This window comes from Scyliorhinus torazame, chromosome 2, assembly GCF_047496885.1.
Source record: "Scyliorhinus torazame isolate Kashiwa2021f chromosome 2, sScyTor2.1, whole genome shotgun sequence".
NCBI classification, from domain to species: Eukaryota; Metazoa; Chordata; class Chondrichthyes; order Carcharhiniformes; family Scyliorhinidae; genus Scyliorhinus; species Scyliorhinus torazame.
The window spans coordinates 27,408,303-27,422,855 of record NC_092708.1 but is presented as its reverse complement, the minus strand read 5'-3'; the positions used below and the strand labels follow the sequence as shown (position 1 = coordinate 27,422,855).

General features: G+C 44.4%; 1 protein-coding gene across 4 annotated transcripts in view; it reads left to right on the top strand.

Moving 5' to 3' along the window:
- Positions 1-14,553, top strand: part of sec22a (SEC22 homolog A, vesicle trafficking protein) — a 103,234-nt gene that overhangs the window by 74,861 nt on the left and 13,820 nt on the right. The gene's annotated exons all lie outside the window — the stretch shown is intronic.

The following is a 14,553-nucleotide window of genomic DNA, read 5'->3' as shown; positions in this document are numbered from 1 at the left end:
CGGAGGGCAGATTGACCCACACTCCTCTTGTGTTAATGGGAAATTAGAGTAGCATTGGCAGCGTTGTGTGTCTGCCCTACAGGTATGTGGCTGAGAACAGTAGGAGGGGATGATTGCAAAAATGATCTGATGAGAAATTCTCTTGCATGTTTCATGGTGAATACCTTAATAAGCACAGGCAGGCAATGGATGGCACGATGACCAATCTCTGCACTTGAGTGTGGAGGAACAGTTAAACACATTCCATTGCACTTTCCAATTTTATTAAGTGATTAATTCCATTTGATGCTAAGAAACGACTCTGCCAAAAACTGCTTAGTGTCTTAACCAGAAAGTGGTTGAAGAATTGGATTTCTGTCAGATAATAATTTTCAACAACTCTTGTTTATTTGCATGAAATTTAAGTCCAGATACACACACTACCTTTCAGCAGTTAGCCATAACAGAAAAATGAACCCTACTGCCGTGCTTTCTTTCTCTGGGTAGAGGTGCACTAATGTCTTTGATCCTTTCCAATTATGACTCTTTAAATTATTAAGAAGAGCGTGAGATCTCTCTATCTCTCTAGTCTGTTTCTCACGAACACTGTCGCAGGTTATGAATCAAAGCATGATAGGTGTTATTGTAAACAGGACCTCAAGAAAGGATGCACCTTCTTCAAATCAGATTCCAACAGTCTTAGCCTGTACTCCCATTGGTCTCACTTTAGAACTGCCTTGACTAAGAAATCATGTGGCATGAATCTGAATCATCCTGTCATTTTAGCAAACCCTAAAACCTCAGTGCCATCTAAATCGACCCTTGACAGTTTGAACCTTAAAGCATTGTGATAATTAACAACTTTTATCATGAAGCAAAGAGAAACCAAAAACTTGAGATTAAATCAAATACTGATCTTCTGCATATACAAATACAACTTTCCCACCTTGCAGTAGCCCGAGTGGAAGTTTGAATGTGACTTGGAACCGACATCCTAAACTGCAAAAGCAAAATAATTTATCAATAAACCCCAAGGTGAATTGTTGCCCTCAGAATATGCTGTAGCATATGTCATCTCTTGTAATATGTGCAGACATAACGATGTATTTGGTCGTTTTCCAGCTTTCTGTTTTTGCTTTGATATTTGAGCTTGTGACAGAAAGTGCTTATGATCAATTTGTGTAAACATCCACCACAAGTGACACCAGGCCAAGTGATTATAAAACTACAGTACAAAGTCTTACAACACCAGGTTAAAGTCCAACAGGTTTGTTTCGATGTCACTAGCTTTCGGAGCGCTGCTCCTTCCTCAGGTGAATGAAGAGGTATGTTCCAGAAACACACATATAGACAGATTCAAAGATGCCAAACATTGCTTGGAATGCGACCATTAGCAGGTGATTAAATCTTTACAGATCCAGAGATGGGGTAACCCCAGGTTAAAGAGGTGTGAATTGTGTCAAGCCAGGACAGTTGGTAGGATTTCGCAGGCCAGATGGTGGGGGATGAATGTAATGCAACATGAATCCCAGGTCCCGGTTGAGGTCGCACTCATGTGTGTGGAACTTGGCTATAAGTTTCTGCTCGGCGATTCTGCGTTGTCGCGCGTCCTGAAGGCCGCCTTGGAGAACGCTTACCCGGAGATCAGAGGCTGAATGCCCTTGACTGCTGAAGTGTTCCCCGACTGGAAGGGAACATTCCTGCCTGGTGATTGTCGCGCGATGTCCGTTCATTCGTTGTCGCAGCGTCTGCATGGTCTCGCCAATGTACCACGCTTCGGGACATCCTTTCCTGCAGCGTACGAGGTAGACATCGTTGGCCGAGTCGCACGAGTATGTACCACGTACCTGGTGGGTTGGTTAACGGTGTTATTCTCCAAAGTGAAGTCCATAGTTTAAAGAGTGGAATTGTACACGCAGGCCACCTCGGCCTCGCTGGGAAGCGTCAAGTTGATTTTATGGCCTTTGGGGCTCAGGCTGAGAGAGCGATTCCCCATCTGGGAAACGGTCCTGCCTTCAAGAGCTACCGGCCAATTAAATGTCCAGCAGATCTCTGGTCCCAGCAGTGCTGCTAGCAGTGATGGCCACTACTGGGACTGCACACTAGCCCCAACAATGTTTGTTGGTCAAGCTCGGTACTCGGCTAAAAGGGAGAGGGGGGTGTTTGCCAGGGCCAATCTGGCAGGCACAGCAAAGGAATTCGGGGTGTGGGAGAGGGGGGGGGGGCACAGAGGCACCATTCCAATGGGTACAGGGTGACCAAATGGTAGATCCTGACTCACCACCTGATGAGGCTGTCAGGTAAACATGGCTGATGCTACCACCAGCCATTACTGGAGCAACTGCAGCGACAGAAGGATGGCCATTAAGTGATCATTGTAGACCTCAATCGGCTCAAGGGTGTGCAAGTCGGCCGGCTGCTCTCCGCCGCTGGTAAACGACCAGTGGAGGCAGATATACAATGGCCACCATGTTACACCATCTGAATTTGCACCCCTCCCAAATGCCAGCCTGCTCCAAGGGGGGGGTATGGTGAGGTTGGGGGTGGGGGGTTTGTAAAGTTCCCCCTAATATATTTTGTTGAGAACTTTGCTCCCAAATATGTTCCTTCAGCTTGTTTTAAGTGGTCCATGTGGTTGTTCGTTCCCTTGTTAATACATTGGCTTTAATACAAAATGAATGGATCAACATTGTAGCTGGATGTTACTTAATGGCTGAATTAAATTCAATATGGATGAAAGTATTGACGTTTTGAATGCCTTAAATGCAACCTTTGCACAGTGGGTCCGAAGGGGATTATTAGTTGTCAAATAGATTCATTCACAAAGCACATTCAATACCAAAGCTTGCAAGTGTCATGTATTTAGAATGATTGTTCCATTAGAACGCAACAAGGTTTTTAACCTGGGTTTGGAGGGATGATCACAGATGAGAAAGTAGTTATGGTTGATCAAAAAATTAGAGAAGGCAATATTCATGATAACAGATAAGAGTTGGAAGAGTTACTGAATGTAAAGAAATATCTGAAAATGTCTTTGGACCAAATAAACCTGCCACATTTTTTTAATAGAAGACAAAATTCTTCGGCTAAATTGGGGACTGCTCTCACATTGCTAAATACCACTTCAAAGACAATGATCCCTAGTTTCTGGGAAACTGATGAGAAGATTTGATGGCATTTATTTCCCATTGCCACTTGCCCTGAGAAGATGGTGGTGGCAACTGAGTGGCTTGCTCAGCTGCATCGTAGGGCAATTAAGACTGTGCATTGGTGTGGTTCTGGAATCTCACACAAGCTGAGTTGAATGCCATTAAGCATAGAAACCTTGAATGGTTACAGCGCCAAAAGAGGCCATTCAGTCCTCTGTGTTCTTGCTGGCTCTCTGCAAGAGCGACTGGGTTAACCCCATTCCCCTGCCCTTTCCCTGAATCCCTGCAATTTATTTTCTCTTCTGGTGCTTTTCTAATTCCCTTTTGAAAACAGCATTTATATCTGTCTCCATCCCACTTTCGAGCAGTGTATTCCGATTTTTCCTCGTGTTGCTGTCATTTCTTTTGCCAATCACTTTCTTCCTTCTGGCATAGGCATGATGGGTTGATTGTCCACCCTCTGCGCTGTAACCATTCTGTGACTCTATGAAGCGTAATAGCAATTGAAAAGGTGTTTACCACAGCAAAAGGGGAGACTGCAGAAGATAATCAGAGTAGAAATTAGACTTCATAAATTCAACAAAGTAATAATGGGAACTGCAGTAGACTTGAGATGGTGCAAGAGGTCATACTGTGATTCACAGGAGATTTCAACATCCAGAAGTTATGGGACTGTTTTGTGAGGGCCATGAAGAATCCAGCACGAGTTTTAAGGATACAAAGAAATAACATTTATTTACAATAACATATATACATAACAGTAGCAGCAACTTGGCTTGCTGCTCACTCCTTCCTGGCTGGTTCCAAACTGGTCAACTTTATTTATGCAGGGAGTCTGCTAATGATTTCTCCGCCCCCCCTCATTGGGGAAGCTCATACTCCCACAGGATTGTGGGATTGTCATTAGTCCCCAGCCAATGGTAAGCTGGCAGGTTATAACATCCCCCCGCCCTCCAAAGTCCAAGGAATCCACCGAAGACCCTGGTGAAGGAGGGCGTCGGACTCGTTTTGCCGCAGACCGGACACCATTTTCACGAGGCGCTGGATCGGGCGGCGTGTAACGAGACGGAGACCGGCACTTCCGTGATGAACGGCGTAACGGTTGTACATCCTCGGCCCGTGGGCCCGAGGATTCCCCCTCTGAGGCGACCTGTGTCTCCATCTCGGAGTCAGAGTCTGCTGCCTCCGTCATCTCGGCGTCTATCTTCACGCGGTTCTGTAACGACCTGCGCAGGCTTTGAGTGAGGCACCAGAGGAAGATTGAGGACTGCTAATCCATTGTGCTGTGCACGCGTGGGTTCGAATCCCATCCTCGTCGCCAGTTTTGTGAGGGTCACGAAGAATCCAGCACGAGTTTTAAGGATACAAAGAAATAATATTTATTTACAATAATATATATACAACAGCAGCAACAACTTCGCTTGCTGCTCACTCCTTCCTGGCTGGTTCCAAACTGGCCAGCTTTATTTATGCAGGGGGTCTGCTAATGGTTTCTCCGCCCCCCTCATTGCGGAAGCTCATACTCCCACAGGATTGTGGGATAGTCATTAGTCCCCAGCCAATGGTAAGGCAGGTTATAACACACTGGTACAACAGGAAGAAAGAGGCTCAGAGCTGCATCAACTATGTATCTTGAGGGCATTTGATTTAACCTAAGTTGTTCTAACCTTGTATACACAATTGCTGAGGCCACAGATGGGTTACTCTGTTGTTTTGGTAACTTGCCATTGAAAGTATATTGATATGTTGGAAAGGCTTCACAGAGGCGTGACACCAATGATTTAGTGCCCTGTTGTTCCAAGTTCTGAAGACAAAACAACAACACTTGTTTCAAGTACAGAAAGTAAGATTGAGAGTCAATGTGACCAAGGATTTTTAAAATGCTCCAAGAATTGGATTGTAGCACCAACGGAGCTGAAACAGTTGAAAAGACTAGGTTAACCAGTCAAAAGTAAGACTAGCAACTGGAGGATTTTTTTTTTAACACTTTCTGCAGAGTCATAGATACAAATAATAGAATTCACCCCCAATAAAGTCAGATAATGGTGTTTCCATTAATATTTGAAACCTGTATGATTATCTAATTGAGGACAGCACTTCTGAATGAAGAGTTAACTATTATATAAAAGTATCGCTGCAAAAGAGACTTCGTTTGTCGAAGCCTTTTGTCCTGCACTCACCAACTGGCACATTCTCCAAGGCAACACCTCTTCCAAACAGAGTCCTCTTGCCAGCCAATAAGCACTCTCTTCTTATACGGTATAAATTGTTGTTCCATTACATTTGCTATTCTTGTGAATTGCCAGATGAGTGCAGGACAAAAACCTTGAGAAAATATTATTTATTTTTTAGCAATGCACAAGTGTTGCAATACCAAGCGATGTTACTATTGTGCAGACTGAGCCGAAATCCAGCTCGATAGATCATAACTTTTATGTTTTGTTTAGAGACGTGGAAGGTCATAGTCGGAGTGACCAATTACTTTTAATAAAAGAAGAAAACATTTGTTAAACAAGAAAAGATTAAGTATAATACACTACTCCTTCACCCCAACTATACCTTTACAGATATATACAAATTTATCAGGATAACACAAGTTACAAACTTTACCTCACTCTAATGTTCTCTGTAAATACACAGTCGATATAAGTGAATAGGTGAAATGTGGTCATACACACCATACTCTGAAACCAAGTGACTCATCAAATCCCCCTAGATGCTTGTTACATTGTGAGTTAACTGGTCTCACTGGATTTCTGTCTTTCACAGAACGGTTTCTAAATTCCATTCTCAAAGAACACACTTTGAAATCTTCTCCCGAACAAGGCTTTCGTTCGGATGCCTTCACCAGGGATCCACATGAAGGCTTTCAACCTCTTCCAGTATTCTTCTGCTCTTGATCACCATGTGCATTCAAGCTTCCACTCAATCTCTCAGATAACCCAGCCACTCCAACATCACACCACTGCTTCACAGGCTGAATTAAGGAATCACCGATCTTAGGACTGTTTTGGCTGTCATGCTTCTCACTACCCAATTTCTCCAAGTCTGCATCTTGCAGCTCAGTCTTTAACTGGGAGCCTGTCTTTGTTCCTTTAACTTCAATGAACAGTGCTTTGTTCAGATTTTTGTTCCTTGTCCCTTTGATTTCAGTCTTCCTGGACATTTTCATTTTATTCCCTGGTTTCTTGAACTTTCTGTTCTTTGGCTTCTGGGACTTGCTTCTGGCCCCTTACTTTATTGTCCTACTTGTACTGCCAGCTTCTGTGAAAAACCTCTTGTTTCTGGGTTACTTGGTTCCAGACTAGAAACAACTGCTTATGCTTTTCAGTGTGAGTCTCGGGTTGCTAAACAACAGCTTAGGGTTTTTTTTTAAGCCATAAACCCTTCGTTACAATGCAGGCAAAGTTTAAAGTGAAACTAAGGTCTATAGACATGGAGGCATCTTTGTTTAATTTGAAGATAAAGTTTTAATCCAAATTTCTCAGCATCCCAATGCAGAAACGCAAATTAAGATTAAACCTTAGCCCTTGCGTCGACCACACATAGTACAAATATAAATTATTGAAACTAACTCTATTTCCGAACACAGGTTCTGTGCTACCATATGACTATTGTAAAAGACGCTGTTTCAGATGATGATCATTATTAAGAACTGTTAAAAGTTAACCCTGTTTCTCTTTCTCTGGCTGCTGCCTGACCTGAGTATTTACAGCATTTTCTGATTAAAGTGGGGGAAACAGGAGAGAAAGCTTAGACATTATAGTCCTGGGAAAAAGGGCCACTTTTAGCTTTGCTTCTGCAGCTGACAGCTCTTGCCTTCTGTGAAGAATTTGGCACTAAACATGGGGTTACAGTGTGACACATCTAAAAATATCTTTGATTTTTCTGAAATAGAAGGTCACAGTATTTTGTTTGATTTTTCTTTGCTTATTTTCTAACCTTTAGAGTCGGAGGAAGAGTGAATAAAATATAAGGGGAAAATTGGTTCTAGTTCCTTTTCAATGCATCTTCTCTGCCGCTGACTCTAAATATTAGTATCGAACAGGACTTGTGGTTCATTGGAAAGAAAACTACTGGGTCATGTGAGGTGCATAATTCATGTCCCTGGGATGCACTTGCAGATTCAGCACCACCATACAGCTTGTACAGTGCCTTTATAGTAATAAAATGTCCCAAGATGTTTTACAGGAGCATTGTAAAACAGGATATGACTCTGCGCCACAAAAGGAGATATTAGGTCAAATAAGCAAAAGTGGTGCGTTTTAAACAGTGGGTTAAAGAAGGAAAGCTAGATAGAGGTGTAGGGATGGTATACCAAAGTTTAAGGCCTAGGTGTCTGAGGTACAACCACCAGCAAATGGGGTGATTAAAATTGGGGGTGCTCGAGGCCAAGGTTAGAGGAGCATAGATGTCGCAAGAGGATAGTGGGGCTGCAGGAGATTACAGAGATGGGGAGGAGTGAGGCCATGGAAGGAGCTGAAAACAGGTGATTATTTTAAAGCCAAAGTGTTGCTTGACGGGAAGCCAGTGTGGGTCATTGAGCACAGGCATGATAAGATGAATGGGACTGGGTGCAGCAGAGTTTGGATGACTTACAGTTTAGGGAGGGGAGAATGTGGGAGACCAACCAAGATTGCATTGGAATAGTCATGTCGAGAGGTAACAAAGACTTGAAGGAGAGTTTCAGTAGCAGATAAGCTGAGACAGGCAACATTTGGCATGTTACATAGCTGGAAATAAATGGTCTTCGTCTTAGTCAAGGTTGTAATTTTGTCTCTGTCAAATGTGACAACAGGGTTGTGAGTAGACTGTTGCCATTGCTGTGTGTGGATCTTGCTTTGTAGGAGTGGGCGCCTCTATTTCTGGACTTCCCCATTTCCTACAACAGTGACCATTGGCTGAACAGCACTTTGGGGCATCCGGAGTGATTACAAATTCAACTTCATTCTCCTTAAATTAAACTCATTAGTGATTTGTTTTGTCGGTGAAATACTAAGTGACATTTCTTATGTAATTGTTAATTGAGTACTGGGCTAAAGGCTGTAATGGCAATGAGACTACGATAATCAAATGATCCACGGGGCACCACTAATCCTTTACTAATTGCGGTGTACGGATTGTCTGGAATAAATTGTTTTGGAAATCTTTGTGCAGAACCATTCCCTCATGAGATTGCCACTGAGGGTGCCACTGATGACTGGTTTGTGTAGATTCTGTGTCGGATTGATGGACTGAATGGTCTTTTACCTGGTGGAAGGGATGTGGGTGATGGTGCCAAACCCAAATTATCCTTGGAAAGAGTAGCGGTTAATCACAATTTACCAGCTAAGCCAGTTCAAAGGGCAGGTAGAGAGTCAACCACATTGCTATGGCTAGTGGGTCTTATTTTTTAAAAGAGTTTTTAATCACAGCCAGTAGTTTCACAGTCACCATTACTGATCCTAGTTTTTTTTCCAGATTTACTTAATTAACTGAATTTGATTTCCTTAGCTGCTGTATTGAGATTTGTGTCTCCGGGTTAATTAGTCCATGACTCTGCATCACTAGCTCCATAACTGAACCGTTACACTTCTGTTCCTGGTAATAAGTGTCATGGGTAATCCAGAATAATTGTCCACTTGTGACACAAATAGGGGCAAGTTCGATTCGTGGCAAATGATAGTCTATGTTGGGTGAGAGTTTTGCCAGCGGAACAGTTGTTAGATCCTCTTCCAAGTGTCCTTATGCTACACTCTAAGCCCCTACTTTGGGTTGCAGCCAAGCACATTGTCCTTGACATGCCATTGTAACTGGCCATTGGGCAAATCCATTGGAAATATTTGCTGGCAGTTCTTTTCCTTTCTTCGCTGTAGGAGTGTGCTTGGCTGAATGCCATCCCCTAAGGGCTTCTTCATCTGTAATTACTGGCACAAGCCTGTCGAGTTGTAGCACGTAGCACCCAGGCATCTTCCTACACTGCGTAATCAAGAGTTCTTCCTGGAAATTAGTCTCTTTATTCAGTGTTACGCAGTTGTTGGAAAATTATACAAAGCCCAGAGTACTTTTTCTTCATTTACTGTCCTCTCAAATCAATGAAACATGCTGCATTTAAAAGAAATCTGTTTATTAAAGTTTTTTCATAATAAACACAATTCCACAAAACAATTAACAAAGGTTACATAATAAAGGAACACGACTAACAAGCAGAAACACGTTAACTTAACCCCCAAAACTAAACTAAGCCCCCTAACAGCAGACAGTGACTAGCTCCTTAAAAAAGGAAATGAATGGCTGCCCATCTTGGGTAGAACCCTTCTACCAACCCGACCGACCCTCTAATGGTGTACTTAACCTTCTCCAAATACAAGAAAGACATGTCACCCACCCAAGCCAAGGCACTGGGCTGAGTAGGAGACCCTACCCCAGCAGAACGTGTCTCCAGGCTATTAGTGAGTCGAAGGCGAGGACATCCACCCCCCCTCTCTCCCCTCTGACTCACCGGCAAGTCTGATACCCTGAAAATGGCCACCAGCGGACATGGATCCAAATCAACATTTGAGTATTTCTGACATGGTGTTGAAGAAAGAGACCCCAAAGCTCACTAACCTGGGACAAGACCAGAACATATAAGTGTGGTAAGTCGGCCCCCCGAGAGCAAAGCTCACACATGTCCTCCAGCCCAGAGGAAAATCCACTCATCCTCACTCTAGTCAAATGTGGCATTTTCACCACCTTGAAGTGGATCAGACTTAGCCGAGCACATGAATTGACCCTGTGAAGAACCTCTCTCCATACCTCATCATCCAGAATGAAACCCAACTCGCCCTCGCATTTTGCTATCACCTCACTGAACGGAGCTGACTCCTCTGAGAGGATATGGCCCTATATGCCCAAAATAGTCCCCCCCACCAGAGACAAAATTGTTCCCAGTCAAAAACAAAATCCTCTTCAACAAGGAAGAGGGTGATGCCAAGGGAAAGGAGGGCAATGTCTTGCGTAGAAAATCGTGAATCTGAAAGTATCAGAACAAAAATGGAACCAGGCAGTTGGAATTTCTCCAGCTCCTTAAAACTGGCAAACCTCCCCTCCACAAAAAGTCTCCAAACCGTTCCTGTCCCCTCCCGTGACTTAAACGTTGAATCTAAACCCACTGGCAGAAAAGGTTGTTATTGCAGATAGGGGCAAGGGAACAGAAGTTAAAATGCTGCCTGAACTGCTTCCAGATTCTCAGGATGAACACCACCAGTGGATTCCGGGAAAATCATACTGTAAAGAAAGGCAATGATGCAGTTACTATTGCACCAAGACTAGGAACTGCAGGAGCACGATTCCATTGGCCCCATATGGAACCAGGATCACTGAACCACAACAATATCTTCTGAATATTGGCTGCCCAATAGTAGAACAATAAATTGGGCCAAGCCCCAGACTGCCTATCTTTTTGGAGCAAAGCCCCACGGACCCTTGGAGTCTTACTCACCCAAATAAAAGAGAACATTAATTTATTGACTTTGACAAAAAAAGAATTGGGAAGCAAAATGGGGAGACATTGAAAAAGAAAATCTCTGGAGTAGGTTCATTTTGACAGCTTGAACCCTGCCCGCCAAGGACAGGGAGAGGTTATCCCACTAGGTCGGACTTGACACCATCAACCAGACTAGTATAATTTAATGTATGAAGCGAGACCCAATTGTCGGCCACCCCGGATCCCAGATAATAAAAGCTAGTCTTGGCAAGGCGAAAAGGTGGTGTCCCAGTTGGGCTCTCCTCCCCGGGGGATTGACCAGGAAGTTTTCACACTTGTCCAAGTTCAACTTGTACCCAGTGAATGAGCCAAAACTCCGATCCAGCTTCATTATCTTGTCCATAGAGGGTACTGGGTCCGTAATACAGAGAAGTATGTCATCCTCATAAAGGGAAACACCGATGCTACACCCCTCCTGATTTATCCCCTTCCACTTAATAATAATACTAATCACTTATTGTCACAAGTAGACTTCAATGAAGTTACTGTGAAATGCCCCTAGTCGCCACATTTCTTAACTGAGGACTTCACTATAGCAAGTGGTTCTATTGCCAAGGCAAACAGGAGTGGGTACAACAGGAAGCATCCAGAGTTTAGAGCATTCGTATGAACACTAGCAGTGGGAGCCTTACACAGTAATTGAATCCAGGTGATAAACTTGTTTCCAAAGCAAAAACCCCCAAGAAACTTAAACAGATATTCCCACTCCACTCTATCAAACTTTTTGGCGTCTAGGAAAACAACTGCTGTGCAAACTTTGTATAAAATTCAATGGGGAAACCAGGGGCGTTACCAGCCTGCTTCAACCCAATGCATTTCATACTTTCATCTGGGCCTAACTGCGATTCCAGCTCCTTGCTCCTCTCCCCCTCCACAGCTGGGATTGATAAGTTGTCCAAAAGGTCCGTCATGACCGATCCTTCAGCCGATCTACAGAAACGCCCAATAGTATGATTCAAAAGCTACATTGACCTGATGCGGGACGGAAACCAGGCTGTTGCCCGAGGCGCGTACCTATACAATCTCCCGGGAAGCTGCCTATCACTTCTGTTGGTGAGCTAAGAGGCAACTGGTCTTCCCATATTCATAAAATATGCCCCTCGAGTGTCGCAGCTGGCCCCCGCTCTGTTTGTTGACAATAGCTGGAATTGTGTCAGCAGCTTTTTCCTACTTGCCAACAACTCTGGCGTTGGGGCCCACCTCAAGAATGGAGTCCAGCAGCCTCTGCTGCTCTGCCCTCACTGTCTTAGAACATAAGAACAAGGAGCAGGAATAGGGCATCTGGCCCTTCGAGCCTGCTCCGCCATTCAGTTAGATCATGGCTGATCTTTTGTGGACCCAGCTCCACTTTCCCGCCCGAACACCATAACCCTTAATCCCTTTATTCTTCAAAAATCTATCTATCTTTATTTTGAAAACATTTCATGAAGGAGCCTTAACTGCTTCACTGGGCAGGGAATTCCATAGATTCACAACCCTTTGGGTGAAGAAGTTCTTCCTAAACTCAGTCCTAAATTTACTTCCCCTTATTTTGAGGCTATGCCCCCTAATTCTGCTTTCAGTCGCCAGTGAAAACAACCTGCCCGCATCTATCCTATCTATTCCCTTCATAATTTTATATGTTTCTATAAGATCCCCCTGCATCCTGCTAAATTCCAACGAGTACAGTCCCAGTCTACTCAACCTTTCCTCGTAATCCAACCCACTCAACTCTGGGATTAACCTAGTGAATCTCCTCTACACACCCTCCAGCACCAGTACGTCCTTTCTCAGGCAGGAGACCGAAACTGAACACAATACTTCAGGTGTGAAAAAAATGAAAATCGCTTATTGACACAAGTAGGCTTCAAATGAAGTTACTGTGAAAAGCCATTAGTCGCCACATTCCGCCGCCTGTTCGGGTAGGCTGGTATGGGAATTGAACTGTGCTGCTGACCTGCCTTGGTCTGCTTTAAAAACCAGCAATTTAGCCCAGTGTGCTAAACCAGCCCCTAGTGTTAGTGTGGCCTCACTAACACCTTATACAGTTGCAGCATAACCTCCCTAGTCTTAGACTCCATCCCTCTAGCAATGAAAGATGAAACGCCATTCGACTTCTTAATCACCTGTAAACCAACTTTTTGCGACTCATGCACTAGCATACCCAGGTGTCTCTGCACAGCAGCATGTTTTAATATTTTATCATTTAAATCATCTCTTTTGCTGTTATTCCTACAAAAATGGATAACTTCATATTTGTCAACATTGTATTCCCTCTGCCAGACCCTAGCCCATTCACTTAGCCTATCCAAATTCCTCTGCAGACTTCCAGTATCCTCTGCAATTTTTGCTTTACCACTCATCTGAGTGTCGTCTGCAAACCTGGACATTTGCACTTCGTCCCCAACTCCAAATAATCTATGGAAATTGTGAACAATTGTGGGCCCAACACTGATCCCTGAGGGACACCACTAGCTACTGATTGCCATCCAGAGAAACACCCATTAATCCCCACTCTTTGCTTTCTATTAATTAACCAATCCTCTATCCATGCTACTACTTTACCCTTAACATCATGCATCATTAACTTATGCAGCAACCTTTTATGTGACACCTTGTCAAAAGCTTTCTGGAAATCCAGATATACCACATCCATTGGCTCCCTGTTGTCTACTGTGTGCATTTTGTAGGAGTTAATCTCCCCCTCTGAGAACCATCTGAAGGGGTTCCCACAACGTAGAAGGTGACTGACTCACTTTAAAAAATTTTTTTTAGAGTATCCAATTATTTTTATTTTCCAATTAAGGGGCAATTTAGCGTGGCCAATTCACCTAACCTGCACATCATAAACTCCACACGGACAGTGACCCGGGGCTGGGATTCAAGCCCGGGTCTTCAGCGCCGTAGTACCAGTGCTAACCACTGTGGCACGTGCTGCCCAACTGACTCACTTGTATTACATTTGTATATTCCCCGGTGGCGGGGGACATTCTTGGTAAAATTTCTTGTCCGTTAATAATGTCATGTTCGAACTTCCGGGTGCGGCGATGACCAGCTAAGTCGCACGTTTCGGCAGCTCCCAGTGGAACGGACTTTTGGGCTCTTAATAGAAGCCCCAACGGCAATTTTAACGGCTAAAAACACTGTGCGGTAAACCAGAAGGGAATCCCCCCTGGACACGGATGGAAAAAGGAGAGGAAAGTGGCCGGATTGCGGTGGATCCTCTAGAGCAGCGGCCAGGAAGGCAGGCACAAAGCAAGATGGCGTCGGAAGGAGGCAGTTTAATATGGGGCCCTGACCAACAAGAGTTCCTGCGGCGTTGCGTGGAAGAACTTAAAAAGGAGATGAAGAAGGAGCTGTTGGCCCCGATATTACAGGCGATTGAAGGGCTAAAGGAGGAGCAAAAGACCCAGGAGCAGGAGCTTCGGGTCGTGAAGGCAAAGGCTGCTGAGAATGAGGACGACATACAGGGCCTGGTGGTGAAGACAGAGATGCACGAGGCACAACACACAAGGTGTGTGGAAAGGCTGGAGGTGCTGGAGAATAATGCGAGGAGGAAGAATTTAAGGATTCTTGGTCTTCCCGAAGGTGCAGAAGGGGCGGATGTTGGTGCACATGTGAGCACGATGCTGCACTCGTTAATGGGATCGGAGGCCCCGACAGGCCCGTTGGAGGTGGAGGGAGCCTATCGAGTTATGGCGCGAAGACCGAGGGCTGGAGAAATTCCTCGAGCCATAGTGGTGAGATTTCTCCGATATAAGGACAGAGAGATGGTCCTCAGATGGGCAAAGAAAACTTGGAGCAGTAGGTGGGAGAACGCGGTGATCCGCGTATATCAAGATTGGAGTGCGGAGGTGGCGAGAAGGAGGGCAAGCTTTAATCGGGCCAAGGCGGTGCTGCACAAAAGGAAGGTTAAATTTGGAATGCTGCAGCCGGCAA